The 17,035-nt window shown below is 42.2% G+C and overlaps 1 long non-coding RNA gene across 1 annotated transcript in view; it reads right to left on the bottom strand.

Annotated features, from left to right (window-relative positions):
* LOC310703529 overlaps nucleotides 1–17,035 on the bottom strand; it is a 93,885-nt gene that overhangs the window by 27,646 nt on the left and 49,204 nt on the right. The gene's annotated exons all lie outside the window — the stretch shown is intronic.

Below are 17,035 nucleotides of genomic sequence, written 5' to 3'. Positions count from 1 at the left end.
GTCCAGTCGTGACAGACTCTGGGGTTGTGGCGCTCATCTCGCTTTACTGGCCAAGGGAGCTGGCGTTTGCCAGCAGACAGCTTCCGGGTCATGTGGCCAGAATGACTAAGCCGCTTCTGGTGAACCAGAGCAGTGCACAGAAACACCGTTTATCTTCCCACTGGAGTGGTACCTATTTATCTATTTGCACTTGACGTGCTTTCAAACTGCTAGGTTGGCAGGAGCAGGGACCAGGCAATGGCAGCTCACCCCATCGCTGGGATTCAAACCGCCGACCTTCTGATCGGCAAGCCCTAGGCTCTGTGGTTTAGACCACAGCACCACCTGCGTCCCCTAGATAGATAGATAGATAGATCAACCCGCTCATATTCACTATCTTTTTAAAGTCTGTGAATGTTACATAAATATTTTATTTTCTGCATTGTTTCTGCATTTATTTCCCTTCTGTCGAAATGAACCAAAGTTAATAACCCAATTGATTACATAATAACCCAATTGATTACATAATTGATTATGTTAGTTTCAGCCACTGGGGAGGATGAGGATAATAATGTAGGTTTTAGCAGAGGTTGAGCTGTAGCAGAACAGAAGTGGAACTGATTGCGATGAACACAGGACAGGGCGGAAATCACTGCCTCCAAGCCTTTGTATCTAAGAAGGAGAATAGTGATGTGATCAATAACCCAAAAGCAAGCATGGAAGATGGGTAGATGCATGCCTTGGTTACTAGATAACTTCCCTCTCATTCCTCATCAGACATGCTGCAGGAAAGTTTCCATTGTGTGACGCTAATGGTTTTTTGTTATTGAAAAATATTAATATTTTATGGCACTGAATTGGTTTAAATTCAAAGTGTGAAGTTGGTCTGTTACGTTTTGTAGGAGGTCACTGGAGATACCACAAGGAATGAATGAAGCTGCATTTATTATTTAAGCTGCAAAACAATATCCATTGTAGCATGACCTGCTGGAAGCTGCATCTTCTGGAACTGATACTTTTCTTAGTAACTGGCCAAACCAACTCTGCCTTGAAACATCACATGTGAATTCGGCTCTGTCTGTTAGCTTATCTCATTAAATGCAGTAAAGCCCTTTGTACAACTGCACCTCTCATTTTACCTGCAACCTACACATCTTTCCCTTGAACGTGGCATAAAATAACAGCTTTTAATTGTAGCACTCTAAGGAAGAAATCTGTGGAGGAATCTGCACAGCAGGGTGGATTGCTTCATTAGGTAGTTCAGAATTCTGATGGATGCCACGACGCTCTTCTCCATTAGCTTGCATCTGCTGTAGTTTAGCAACATTTTTTTTTAAATGTTCCTTTCAGTAACTCTGTTAAATCCTGCAGTCACACAATGCGGACAAGATGAAACAAACTCCAAGAAACTAAAAATATTTTTTTAGACTTGTTGATTGCTTGTTACCCAAAGTTCTCCAAGTGACTTACAACACATTTAAAACAAAACAAAACAAAACAAAACAAAACAAAACAAAACAAAACAAAACACAGACACAGACACAGACACATTATACCGTTGACAGATTCCTACAAAGCACCCACAATTCATTAAAAGATATATTTGCTTTATTATATATTGTTGGGGGGGGGGTCACATTTCTGAATGCTCCTCTGTGTAGGTTAGAACCAATACCTCATATATGTTAGATTTTATATAGGTGCAGGAATTTATCAGTAATGTTATCCTCCATCTCCAGCCTCAAGTGGTCCTCCTTCATGTATGGTTTAGGCTTAAAACTGAGTTATTCAAGTATTGCATTCTTTCATCGATCCATATATTTTAAATTGGAACATGCTACCTAAGTCTTTAAAGCACAACTTTTAATATCATCTGTATGCATAATGAAGAATATAAAAATTCTCATCGTTATGGAAGAGAAAATCACTTCTGCTAGATAACATAAATGGACCGTTTTTCGTAAGATTTTTTTTTTAAAAAGTGACATGCTGAAACAAATTATGCTTGTGATCTTAATTTGCATGTATCTATATGACATTTGTTGGTTTCAACACTATTTATGAAAAGTGTGTTTGCAACAGGGATAGAAATGTATTGTTTTGCTGAGTATAAATATGGACTGATTTAGGGCTATTGGGTTTGATTTTCAAATAAAACTTAGTTCCCTGGAGTGTATTTTGTTGCATGACACCCCAAAATAAAAGCAACAAAAGGATATTAATTCCATATCCTTTGTCCATTTTGTTGGTTGGTTGGCATCCGTCGGTCTTGGGGGACAATGGAGGAGTGTGCCTTTGTCCATTTTGTACAGTGTATTTAAAAGTGTGATACTTGATTATTCACATGCCTCTTCCATGAGCCTAAAACAAACAGCTCTTCCCCAATGAAATAAGTTTTGGTGTCTTTATATGTGTAACTCATGAACCCAATTCCACATGTTTTTAAAATATAACAAAAATGCGCAGTGCTTCCTTCCCCCCCTACAGAAAACAATACATGTATAAGTGCTTATGTCTATAACATGTGCCCACACTTGAAAAGCTTAATCAGCCATTGTCCTCTTGTCAGGAGGTTATTTCTGAAATCTGTTCATGTTGAGTTCTTCTTAAATTGTTCTAAATTAAGATTCCGGAATCAATGGACATTTTTGTTGTACTGAGAGATAAACACTGTGTGTGCTTTTTGTGGAGGTGCCTGGCAGCTGTGCCACATCACTCATGCATCCGGCATGTATGAGAAAGGGCACATGTGTACAGATCCTCCACACACGGGAGATCCATGTTCATATGTAAGAGCACCTTCCCTGATGTGCCAGCTGGATGATGGAGGGTGTGGCACCCAGGCATGCAACAATTTAAATGAAGGGAGAAGAGGACAACGGGAACAAGGAACAAGGAGAAGAGAATAAATACGGAAACGAGAAGGTGAAAGCAACTGGCGAAAACTAGAGTTAAGAACAGAGATGTCAAGTAGCAAGATGCAAGGACATGCTGCAGTAGTGTTGAATGACTCTGTTATGACTGCACAGGCAAGTCTTCAGTTGCACAGTGAACAATAATGATACCTTGCACCTGCTTATTACGCCTGGGTAGATATTATTTTGAGATACGGTAAGACAGTCCTATATAGATAGACGGATAGACAGATACAGAGCTCAGCATTACTCACAGTCCCATGTGTCTAATGACAGCTTTAGATTCCTGAGTTATGAAAATGGGATTTGATTTGTAAAGAATGGCTCCTGATGCTGTTTGTCATGAACACCACGAACAGGAGGAGCAGTTCTTCTCCAGACTCAAGGCAGAGGGCAGCAGCACGCCACAGAACTGATGCTCGTCTCTGCTTCCATCAGAAATCACTGTAGGTTTTCAGCCCAGAAAAATACCACATATCTTTTTTTTTAAGGGTAACACAAATGCCCACAGCTACTATGCATCTTTCCCCCTTGACGTTTGATTAATTTGTTGTTTAGTTTTTGTAACCTTTTCATGCTCTGCAGGATGCAAAGTAATATATAAGGTTCCCACGGCATTATTATAATTATTTGGAACAAAGGTGTGAGATATAAATTAAAGTTGGGGACCTGCATCCCCAGTAGAAAAGGCACGGGGTTGTGGTGGCTTCCATTTTCCAGAGTGCTATAGGGTAGCCTGGAGGGGGAAAGCAAGTGACAGTCATGATTTTGGCTGATTCACTTTTCTAAAAGAAAATCCACCCTGGTATTACAGATGTTAAAATCATAGAATTGTAGAGTGGGAAGCAGAGCCGTAGCTGGGTGATCTTGCGCCCCTGGCAGAACCGTCCAGATTGTGCCCCCCAGCCACAGACAAATTAGCTCTTCTTTCCGCCTCTTTTCCAACCCCTCCCCTTTCCACCCATTCAATTCACTCTCTATTTAAAACCATTTCTTATTAGGCAATAATCAAGATTTATAGACATATTTTTAGGCGATTTTGCACCCCCCCATCCCCTGCGCCCCTGGCGGGGGCCCACCTCACCACCCCCTAGCTACAGCCCTGGTTGGAAGGGACCACAAGGGTCATCTAGTTCCTGTTGGGATTTTTTATATCTCACCAGCTGCGAGGAGCAGCACAATGGTTGTTGACATCATGTAATGTCTGTGAGCGTGAGACAGGAAGTCTCTGCTTGTTCTCAATAACTGGAGAGAATTACTTTCGCTTCTGAGTGAAGTGAGTGTCAAGTCGGACGTCTGTGCTAGCTGCTCAGGAGAGCAGATATGTTGGATGAGAGCTCCGTGTAGAGTCTGTAAATAAAGTAGTGTGTAGACTACTGACTGTCTCTTTCTTCTGTGATGGGATACCAGAAGATGTGTGTGCTCCTCTCAGGATGGAGGGGTCGCTTATTACTCGTCTCTCTGGACTGAGGGCAGTTTCCAGCCAGAGAGTGACCACCGGAGAGACGCCTCGGTGTCTTGGGAAGTTGACACCCTTCCTGGTGGGCGTTTTTCCAACAGTTCCACCCCCTGCAATGCAGGAATCTTTTGCCCAATGTGGGGCTCAAACCCATGACCCTGAGATTAACAGTCTCATGCTGTACCAACTGAGCTGCCCAGGGAAGCACCTGCCAGTATGGCAATGGTCATCAATGATGGGAATTGCATTCTGAGAAGATCTGAGAAGATCTGAAGAGCCACAGGTTCCCCGTCCCTGTATTAAGAGGAAGATGCTTGTAACTTTGCTGGTCAGGCAGAGTGTGAGATAAAGGTACTGTATGGACTTATTTTTGGTATCTGCCACTTGTTTGAGTTAGCAAGGACACTAGGGGGGCTCATTGGTTTGAGTTCTAAACCTGTGAGGCTGCTGCCATGTGCATAATAATAGCAGCTTGAAGAAGGAGTTCTGCATTTTGAGATCTAGGCATTTTGAGGAGGTGTTGGTTCATGAGACAGCTGGCTTAATGCAACCTCTGCTGGGTTACCAGCCTGAAAGCTACCCCTGTGTGTGCTTGCAAATGATTGTTGCAAACAAGCCAAAGAAGGCCACAACAAGCAAATTACAGTGGTACCTCGCAAGACGAATGCCTCGCAAGACGAAAAATGCGCAAGACGAAAGAGTTTTCCGTTTTTTGAGTCGTTCCGCAAGACGAATTTCCCTATGGGCTTGCTTCGCAAGACGAAACGTCTTGCGAGTTCTTGCGAGTTTGTTTCTTTTTTCTTAAAGTCGCTAAGCCGTTAATAGCCACTAAGCCGTTAATAGCCACTAAGCCGCTAATAGCCATGCTTCGCAAGACGAAAAAACCACAAGACGAAGAGACTCGCGGAACGGATTAATTTCGTCTTGCGAGGCACCACTGTATATATTTTAATGTGCAAACAGATTTTGGTCCATGTAGACCAGTGGTGGGGAGCCAGTGGCCCCAGGCCTAATTTGGTCCATTAGGCTTCCCCCATTTGGCCCACAAGGGTATTTGGTTTCAAGCCATGCACAGCTTCCCTACACCTGAAGTCATGTATGGTGTCAGGTATGGGGCAGGTAGAGATGTGGTTGGGACAGAGGGCGGTTGTATATTGTAAAGGGTGTTTTGAGTGTACTTGGAAACTCTGATTTGAGAATGAGTGAGGAGAGAGCGGAAGGCTATGGACTGGCTCACACAGTCATTTCTTGTGGCAGTGTGGGTCATGTGGTTCTTCACTGCCTTTAGCCACTTTGACATTATCTATGCTTAGTCCAAGATTTACTATTCTTTTGATCCTTTTTTAAAAAAAGTAATAACTTATCTGTTAGAAGTTTGTGCATAGTAATCTTAACACATCGAGATGGGTAGATTTTGAGGAGGTGGAGGGATATATAAATTGTCAACAACAATTTCATGGTTCTAACACTGGGTGTGATTAATGGTTCAAGATTTCAGCTGTCATCATAGACTCAGTTACCAGCTAAAATTCCATTGAAGTAAATTGGATTTAAGCAATTCAGCTGTATGTAGGATGGTAGCCCTGAAAAGAATGAGTAAGAAATAACTGTCGAGATTCTAATGATACCACCTTTCATGTCTTATTTTGCATGACAACTGTAATTAAGTATGTGTACTCTACATATACTCAATATTTTGGGGTGGGTGGGTGAGTGGAGCAGTGGAATCTTCAGGTGTTAGCAAAGAACTGGTTTTCTTTTTCCTAGAAGCATTCAACAAAATCTTGATGCAGGTCTTCCACTTTCTTATAACACTGCTGGAAATCAACCAACAATTGGGGGGGCCACTAGGGGGCGCATTGGAAGATGGCCGACAATACCATCTCTCCGACCCACAAGGGGTAATTAAGAGGCTGTTATGGGAGTAGGCAGTCTCCCTTGTTGCCCCAAGGAAATGGGGAACACTGCCCTTGCCTTCTGTGCCCATAAATCACCCCCCTAATTCAAAAGAAGGGGGTGAGGGCCCTAGGCAGAATGCCCCCGTGTGGACCTCGGCTCTCCTGGATGCTGTCTCTGATTGTGCACTAGCTGCAGCAATTTGGAATAATTAATTACAAAAGAAGCAAATGCACATATTTCAAGTGAAGAAGGGGAGTGAAGTCTGCTAATTTAAGTGACCTCTGAGAAAGAAGACGACGGGCTGGAGAAACAGGAATATTTTACGATGAAGATACACCAAAGGCTGGGTATGTTGACAATGGGACTGAATGGGGGGGGGGAACCTTTTTTACTTTCCTTCTATGTGATTTACAAGAACCCCTCCTCATTAGAATCGTCGGTTGAACTGACCCAAGCAGGATGATTAAGGTCTGTGTGGAGATAAACTTTAACCAAAAGTATGCTTTATGGAGATCGAGAAGCAATAAGAGCTTTTGGAATGGTGCAGCAATTAATTTGGAGTCGCCATCTTGCCAAAGGATTTATAGTCGGGAGGAGGAACGGACTCATTTTCAGACTGCATTCCTGGTGAATCTCCTCAGAGGTTTTGAGAAAGGAGGCAGATTGGTGAAGATTAATGACACTAAGACTGTTTTGATGTATGGAAGTGATGTTATATGGAAAACGTCTGGATATGGCTACTGGATTAAAAAAATAATATCCACACAGGATTACAAACTGTTCTAACCAGCTTGTGGAGACTATCAGAGGTCACAAAGAGAAAGGAAAAATATATGAAAATAACAACAAGAGATGTGGAAAAACAATAAGAAAGGACTGGATAGTACTGTGAACATCATAAGGTTAGATTTGTGGACATTAAAACAGCAGTAAGAAGCAAGAAGTTGATTGGATCTCCTTTGGAACTTGAAATATGGGTACCCCCAACAAAAATTTAAAATTCGGCTGTGTAATTTGGAATTTATGTAATTTGGTTTGATTTGATGTGATTGGTCGGTTAATAAAAAAATATTCTCAAAAACAAACAAACAAAAAAGGAAATCAACCAACAATTTGCTGGAGTTTCTTTGCGTAGCAACATTTTGTTTGTGACATCATCATCCCAACCATGCCTGCTCACGTGGCTTAAATGAACTCATAAAATATATCACAGAGGCTGCAATTCTCTGGTCCCTGGGAGAGCATCCTAAAGGCTACACAGTGGTACCTCAGGTTAAGTACTTAATTCGTTCTGGAGGTCCGTACTTAACCTGAAACTGTTCTTAACCTGAAGCACCACTTTAGCTAATGGGGCCTCCCGCTACCGCCTCGCTGCCGGAGCACAATTTCTGTTCTCATCCTGAAGCAAAGTTCTTAACCTGAAGCACTATTTCTGGGTTAGCGGAGTCTGTAACCTGAAGCGTATGTAACCTGAAGCATATGTAACCTGAGGTACCACTGTATTGGATGCTTGGAATGTAGCAAGCTGCCTGACTCTGAGTCAGACAATTGGTCCACTTTGCTCAGTGTTATCTATCATTTAAAAACAGGGAAGTTTTTCTTTTATTTGCAGAGGAAGCAGTTTGCATTCCAAGCACTGATAGAAGTGCTTTGAATCCATGCTGCTTGCTCCATCCCACTTGGCTGCTCTAAAGGGTTCAGGAACGAGAAAATCCCTGAAGTCAGGGCTTCTGCTGTGCATGGGGCTCTCTTCAAGCCCCAACAACCAGCCACTTGTTGCTTCTTGTAGAGAGCCCTGTGCTGTGCTTTGAAGCTTTGGCAATCAGCTGACAGTTCCAAGCGCCTTTCAAAGGACTTCAGTGCTGCTGATCAGCTCCTTTCGGCCCTTCTGGTATTTTACCTGCCCCACAACTGACATCACATATGACCTCAGTTTTGGGGCAGGTGGGTGTCGCTTGAGCAGAATGGCTTGGTGGGCCAAATGGGAAGGGCTGGCAGGTCTAATTAGGTCCATAAGATGGAGGTTCTCCACCTCTGCTCTGCACAGACTGGCAGCTGCTATCCAGGATTTCAGACACTATGTTTTCCTAGGTCTACCTGGAGATGCCAGGAATTGAACCTGAGGTCTTCTGCAATAAAAAGCTCTACACCACTTCCCACTGCTAAAGATACCAACCTATGCTTCTTCTGACTGGGGCCCTACAGTGAAACCCTGGGACTCTCAAACAAGAAGTATATTTTGCACATATGTAAACAAATTTGAGGTGGCTCCATGCCTCAATGTGACCTCTGCATGTAAATTCTGCAATTGCTGATATTTGTAAGAACTATGACTACAGTGATGCCATGGGGATCAGATCCAGCTCATGCTCATTCAGCTGAGCAGATTACTGAAGTCCAAAATATAAGTGTTTATAAAAAGCTCCTGGATGAATTACGGCATTTAAAAACCTTGTCCATGAATATTGGGAGACTTGGTAATAAATATGGCAAAAATGTGGCCGGACAATGTGCTCAGGAAGTTTTCATGTAGATACTTCATTGCTGCCACTTGGGAAGAATGGTTTGCTTCCATCAGCAGGCTGTTAAAGCCAACCCAGAGGACTTGCTGAGAGCGCCACAGTAAATTAGAGAGTCCAGAATTGCACAATGTAATACCCCCCCCCCCCGGTGCTCCTTACTAAATCAGAGTGTTTCATGGCAAAGTTACGTGGTCCAGTTTCATGGCCTTGTAAGTGAAAGTCTTGCTACAAAGCTGTAGTATAATCTTTGGTACATTTTTACAGTAAATCAGTAGGATGCGCAAAACAGAATTATACAGCATACTCCTTGGTATGGTACGATAAATCAGTGGAGGCTCACAATAAGGCTCACTGTGTAATAAGTCATCAAATGACTGGAGCAAGCTGCTTCCTTTGTTTGGAATAATGTGGATTTTATGGCTTTGAAAACAAGAGCAGCGCATGTCAGTTGTTTATAATACTAAGAAATGGGCCAAGGAGGCCAAAGGGGCTGTCTTGGCTTCCCAACAATCAAGGATCTTTATGGTTTAGAAGTTCTTGAACAACCATCATGGTTTATTTGTCCACACGGGCGTATGAATGATGACTACTTTGAGTAGTTCACGGCTGACTTTGTGGAGGGCAATGGGAGCTATAGCAGGGGTGTAGCTTAGCATGGTCATCCCCACTCATGTGTTGGTTTCACACAGAAATAGAAAGCCTGAGGAGAGCTGTAGAAAGTGCCTGAAAAGTCTTTTTCATCATTATTCTCTCTTCCCCATTAAGCTTGGACAAGTGGTTAGTGAACCTCAAAAGTCTCCATTTTCTTCTTCTAACTTTCAGACACAGTGACAAAGGTTTCCTTTGGGCCTCTCAGCATCATGCCAACCTAGGAATGTCAGCATCAAATAAGGACAAATGGCAAAGAACTGTGTCAATTTAGGCCCAGCTGCTAAAGTATTTCTAACCTAGCTTCCTCCAAATGACCCAGGAATGGTTGTCAGCAGGCTGCCATTCTACTGAGCAGTAATAGGGAGAGGGAGATTACAGGAAATAGCTACTGCCTTGCAAAACATTGAAGCTAAGCAGCTATGAAAAATTGTTAGAGGTGCTCTCAAGCTGTGGAGTCACCAGTTTAGAGGCCTTCAAGTCATTTTTTCACCATCCACAGTGTGTAGACCCATTTACAAGGTAACAGCGACAAAAATCTACAGCACAAAACTTAATTTGGGGTGCACCACTCCACTTTTTAATATATTATTTTCTCTATATTTTGCCTGCTACACACACTTGACAGTGCGTTACACCAAAATAGAGTATTAAGCTGGACACAATTCACTGCTATCTCAAAGAGGACACTCTGAAGATGTGGAAATGCACCCTGCGATTAGCTTTGGACCACCATCTTGGCATCTAAGGGTCATCACACATCACTGAGCATTGCCCATTGTGCATTATTTAACACTGGCTTTGATTGGATTGTGGCTCTTGAAAGAGTTAGCCCCCCACTCCAGTTATGGAGATATAGGATATGGGGTTGTGCAAAGCTTATTTTGGGATTCAGGGGCCTATAAACTTCAGTTCCATAATACATTTGTTTACTGAGTTCTGAGTTTTGAGCTCTCATGCCAATAATGAACTAAGGAATAACAACAAACTTTAGCATCTTCTTTTCCTTTCAGTCTGTGAGTGATTCACTTCCCTGTATTTCTTCAAACGATTGTTTCCCTTGTTCATAAAGAAGCGGCTATAGTTTCTGAATAATTTAGGGTTGTCACCTTTATCATGAGTTAGCTCTTATCCCATTAACAGCCGTAAGGCAGGCACAAAAGCCACAAACGACTCTTTTGCTAGGTTGGAAAAAGTTTGGGTTGATAATGGGTACATAAGAAAAGTCCTGCTGGATAAGGATCAAAGCTCATCTAGCCCAGCATTCTCTTCTCACAGTAGACAAACAGATGCCTCTGGGAAGCCAGGAATCAAGACCTGAGTGTGGCAATACTCTCCCTGTTTGTGACACACAGCAACTCATATTCAGAAACTTACTACCTCTAACAGGAGAGGTGGAATATAGCCCACTGTAGCTAGTAGCTGTTGATAGACATAAGGTAAAGGTAAAGGGGTAAAGGGACCCCTGACCCTTAGGTCCAGTCGTGACCGACTCTGGGGTTGCGGCGCTCATCTCGCTTTATTGGCGGAGGGAGCCGGCGTACAGCTTCCGGGCCATGTGGCCAGCATGACTAAGCTGCTTCTGGCGAACCAGAGCAGCACATGGAAACGCCGTTTCCTTCCCTTCCCGCCAGAGTGGTACCTATTTATCTACTTGCACTTTGACTTGCTTTCGAACTGCTAGGTTGGCAGGAGCAGGGACCGAGCAATGGGAGCTCACCCCATCACGGGGATTCGAACCGCCGACCTTCTGATCGGCAAGTCCTAGGCTCTGTGGTTTAACCCACAACGCCACCCGCGTCCCTGTTGATAGACATATCGTCCATGAATTTGTCTAAACTGCTTTTAAAGCCATTCAAGGTGGCTATTACAACATCTTGTGAGAGCAAATGCCATTATGATACGTGAAGAAGTACTTTTCTTTTGTCCGTCCTGAATCTTCCAACTTTTAGCTTGTCCCCAAGTCCTAGTATTATGAGAGAGGCAGAAAGACTTTCCCCTATTAACTCCCTTGACACCATGCATAATTTATACACCTCTATTAGATCCCAATATTATTGTCCATGGAGTTTTCTTGGCAGGGATACTGGAGTGGATTGCTGGTTCCTTCTCCAGGTGGATCACATTTAGTCTAAACTCTTGGCTATGATCTGTCCGTCTTGGGTGGCCCTGCACGGCATAGCTCATAGCTTCTCTGAGTTATTCAAGCCCCCTTTGCCATGACAAGGCAGTGCTCACTGGAAGGACAGATACTTTGGCCACCTCATGAGAAAAGAAGACTCTCTGGAAAAAACTCTGATGTTGGATAAGATTGAGGGCACAAGGAGAAGGGAACGACAGAGGACGAGGTGGTTGGACAGTGTTATAGAAGCGACCAACACGAATTTGACGAAACTCCTGGAGGCAGTGGAAGACAGGAGTGCCTGGTGTGCTCTGGTCCATGGGGTCACAAAGAGTCAGACATGACTAATCGACTAAACAACAAAATCAGATCCTCCTTGTCTTTTCCCCCCCTAAACTGAAAAGCCTCACATGTTGTAATCTTTCCTCATTAGGGAGATGTTCCACCTCCTTATTTTGGTTGCCCTTGTCTGATAATTTTCATTTAGCTGTTAAAAGGAGAGGAACATTCAGGGATGACTCCATAGACCAATGACGGGTAGCAGATTCCACCCCCAGTTTCCTGCTCCCCCATTTGTTCCCCTAGTTTTCAGTCAAAATATACTAAGGGCCTGGCACTGCCAGAAAAAGAGGTGGCAACTTGATGAAGATTGTGCTCATATGCTGCAGTCTTCTCATAATAAAATGAATTTTCTGTTCTCCATTTAAAAAAATACCCTCGAGTAACTGGTGCAGGGTTGTTTTTTTAATATGCTGCAACATGTTTGCCTATAATAGCTCAAGATATCTGGAAAATGTCTAATCTGTTCTACAGGACTCCGTGGTTCTGTCAGCTAGAGGATCCAGCATTTCAAAAAATATGTAGGGCATTCTCTCTCTCTCTTTTTTTCTAATCAAGGAGAAACAATCTAAAGTGTTCTTTTTCTCATTTTCAAAGCCTCCTGAGGGTGTAGTCAGAACAACTATGCTAGTTACAATTCAATTAAATGACAATCTCTGCAGAATAAATTACTGACATGCACATGCATTTAGAGTTTTTAAATTATCCATAAAAGCTTTACCAAAGGACAAAAAAACCTCTTTATGAGTTTTGCAAATGTTCATCAAAGTAAGTTTCAAAATGTTTTAAGCTTGATAACCCTTCCTTGTGCTCTATGCTTCTTAAAAGGATTGTGATATAACTGCATTGCTCTGATATAGCCTTGCTGTTTTTGTTTTTTAAAAAAAAACAAGCTTTAAAGATGCTTTTTTTAAAAAAATAGAGAATTTGAATTTTCAGTAAACATTTTTTTCCCCCAACACATCGCTCATGTGTTCAAAAAGCAATTTGGTGTGGGAGTAAATTGTTGAGAAAAGTTTGGTGCTTAGATCTAATTGCTTGTGGGCATTGCATTGCTGTGGTGGATTGCCACTGAAAGGGTAACTCAGCATCCTATAACACCACATGAGCTACAGTTTGCCATCGCGGCTCCCAAACATTTCAGATGTATGAAGAGAAGCACAATGAGAGACTTGTGTCTAATATTTGACATCATTTCTGCCAACCACATGCTGGAACCAAGGGAGCCCAAGTGGAAGAGAAGGCAAAATCTACAGCAAGGCTAGAGAACTTGTGATATCCCCATATATTATCAAACTCTAATTCCCATCACCTCCAACCAGGATGGCCAGTGATCAGGGATGATGAAACTCCTAGTCCATCACCATCTTGGAGGCCATAGGCTTACCACCCCTGCTATACAGCAACCCATACTAAAAGGTGCTAAATTAGCAGGTTTGGCCAGTGACTGTAGGGGAGTGAAGAAAAGGGCAGCTTGGAGCCAAAGAAAAAGCTGCTGAGCAGTTTCAGTACTATGGACAGCTCCTAGTGAGCAACTTGCTCCCAATAAGGTTGGAGGTGCACTCAGGCTTTATATAGACCAGCCTTCAGTCCAATGACCCTCCAAGCATCACCCCTTTGCTTGAAGACCAGTACTTAAAGGGCCAGGCCCCTATCTGGCACAGTTCTTGCACCAACAAGAACTGTGTGGGATCTTTCAGGAGACATGTGAACCCCCAGGCTCAGAGGATGGCACTTGTGAATGTCCTGTGTCAGGCTCTGTGTCAGAAACCAAATCCATTTCCTCTGCCAGTGGTATATCAGCCCTGGACCCAACCTGCTCCTCCCCCTCTGATCTTGAGGCCTGGGCCATGACAGAAGAGGGAAAGAATGTATGGGCTTTGTAGTAGCTGTTGCAGAAGAACCAGTAGTGTGGAACATGTTGGAAGCTGGTGGGAGGAAGCACTGACAGCTGAGAGGAAGCACCAGCCATAGGCAGGTTTTAACACGCATCTCTTGAGGTTAGGATCATTGGTTGACAAATGATTTTATTATTTCCATTAACTCAAAAAAGGATAAATGACTTAGTGGAAATTTGTTTGGAGCATTGTATTAGTGAAACTGAGTAAACTATGCTGCATAATCTAAGTGGACAGAAGGTAGATTGGGATCCACTGACAGATCATGGGGTGATTTGCAGTAGATCAGCAAGAGTCTCTGAGCACCTCCAGATGACCTATTTATTGAGCATTCATCCCATTTTTTTTTTTGCAGGAAGGCTAGACAACATTGCATCAGAGCAGGCATTACCCCAAAGTTTCACTACATTTCCCACTGTGCAAATAAGGCAGAGGAAACAAAATAAATTCCATCCAGTAACACATCCTACTGGGGGCATGGTTTTCTAATGACAAATGTGTCTTTTCAGCCACTAGATAGAGCTAGGGAACTTAAGCATTGCAGTGGAGCTTTGATGGCCCATTTTGCCTCTTTTATCACATACACAGCTTCTTTCAACCCAAAGTTCCCTTATTGTACTAACATGAAGGGTCACAAGGGAATGCTTCTGTTGAGAAATTAGGCTGAAACCTCATTTACCCTGGGTCTTTAATTTTATGTTAGGGTGATAAAAGAGATTTCATTACCTAATTAATTATTTGTATCAAGGAGGAAATACGATCACAGACTACTTTCATTATTCATAATCTTCCTAAAGAAATCTTTCTTCACAAGTAATAGGTTCACTCTTCATATTTCTATATCCCATTTCCTAAAAGCAATCGTTTTGTACTCTACAAAAAAATTAAAGACAGACCACTGCCAGTGGTGTGTAGTGGTGAACTTTGAAATGTAGGAGCTCATCATAATAGCCCAAATAGTTATTACCACAAAGACACACCCCAAATGTCAACCCAAAGCTTCTGACCTAAATACGCTTATTTGGGACTTAACTTCTAAGTAATTTTTTTAAAATCCAAATGACAAAGGTAGCATTTACATTTCCTCTCTAGCAGATACTTTCTCTATAATGCATATGGTTTGGCTTACTTACTCGAGTTGCCTGGGTTATTTTGCTCTACAGCTTCTTCCTCTATCAGATAGTTTATTTGGTAGAGCAAATCTTTCAGCTCTACAATTCTATAGTTCTATGAAACAAAATAATAAAAAAATTCCTTCTAGTAGCACCTTAGAGACCAACTAAGTTTGTTATCTCATTCTACATGATAAAGCTATTTTTAGCCATCTCACCCCTTGCTTTTTCCTGTAAGACCAATTGCAGTCATTAACAGTTGTCAACAGGTTTACCACACCTATTAGCCATTCCCACCACCCTTCTGAGTAATACCCCTCCCCACCTTCTCACTATATATAAGGGTATGGTGACTTCTGTTTCAGTGTCTCTGAAGAAGTGTGCATGCACACGAAAGCTCATACCAATAAGAAACTTTGGTCTCTAAGGTGCTACTGGAAGTAATTTTTTTAATTTTTTTTTTACTACGGCAGACCAACACAGCTACCTACCTGTAACTAGAACTATGGTTCTATGAGTTTATGATTCTGTGTGGCACCCTGCAGTTGGAAAAGGAGGTATGAAAAGACCAGCTGGACTATGTATGTCCCATCCTAAAGGCAGGGTCCATCCATCAATTTTCCTATCTTAAGTTAAATGGAAATCTAAAGAGACACATCTAGTGGCAAAATCCCACCTCAGCCACAAAGCCCAGTGGGTGACTTTTGGGAAGTCACTATTCCTTAGCCTTAGCCTATTTTACCTTAGTGAAGGTAAAATAGGGGAGAGGAGAATTATGTATATAGTTCTGAACTCCTTGGAGGAAAAGTGGGATATAAGAAACAAACAAGTTGGTAACAACATTCCACCTCAAATTGATCAGGACTTAAATATTAAAAATATGAAACTTCACATTTTCTTAATCTTACATCTTTGTATTTTTTAAATGTATTTTTATTAAAGATGTTCTTGGTTTACAAAAGTGTGTGCAATGTGTCTCTTTCTTTTTTTCAAGTAACATTTTTTTACAGGTCAGTTTCATTTGTTGAGACATTAGGAAGAAAAGGGGGAAAGAGGTGGAGGGGGGGAAAGGTGAGTGGGGGTGGGATCGGGTGGCAATGTTTCTATTTTACTTAATATATGTGGGGTTTTGTGTCGCTTGTGCAGGTTCTCTGCTATTCACTTGTGTTATCTTTGTATTTTTATGATTGCAAACCATGTCCTCTTTCATCGATTCCTGTGATCTTAGACCACTGGCACACCTAATAAAAAAAGGTTGATTTAAAGTTGGCGTGACAGCTGTAACTTTGAATTTCCTTGCTTTTACTGCCAAAAGTTATAACCTTTAAAAATTCTCACAGAAGCCAATGTTTCACAGCCCAAAAATCTTACTTTTACTAAAATGTTCAATTGAATTCAATTTAATTTTATGTACCCCCATTCATACAAGCATCTTAAAGCACTTTACAAGAGGAGATAAAATAATGAGATAAAGCATCTTGGTGGAGAAGACAGATGCTTACAGGACTGTGAGAAAGGAAGGGTGCCATATTGGGAGGCAAAGGAAGAAGAAATGTTCTCAGGAATTGCCATGAATCCCCCATGTAAATCACTACAAAGCAGGAGCTAAGCAAGGTGTCTAGCTAAGGAACGGCTTTAAAACAGCTGTATTTGGGAGGAGCGATCTAAGAAAGCCTTGTGATGCTGCCCTGCTTAATCCATAGAGAGAGTGGCATAGCAAACCTAATTTACCCTTATGCTGGACTGTGTTTATGTGTATTCTTGGAGCAACTGCCAGATTCATCACCCTGCTGCATTGCTGTTTTTTCTTTTCCCCAGTCACTTTTCTAGCCAGTCAAGTTCCTCAAGTTCTAGAGCTCCCCTGATATTTTCTTGTGGAGGAATGCTGGGTGAGTGGGTTCTGCTGAGCCCCATGGAGATCCCACCACATGCAGTCTCTGCACATAAAAAGAACACGCCAAAGCTAGTAAAAACAGTTTTCAACAGAGCACAGAATCTGGAATCTTCAAATAGCTCATCCAAGTCCCTATCCAAACACTTATGGCTCTTCTACAACTCAGAGGCCGTGAAAGATGGGGAAACAACAGGAAGATTTAAAGGAACTATTAGAAATGACTATCAAAAGCAGCAGAGATATGAGAT

Source organism: Podarcis liolepis (genome assembly GCF_965112155.1).
Source record: "Podarcis liolepis genome assembly, chromosome: 3".
NCBI lineage: Eukaryota > Metazoa > Chordata > Lepidosauria > Squamata > Lacertidae > Podarcis > Podarcis liolepis.
This window is presented reverse-complemented; position numbering and strand designations above follow the sequence as displayed.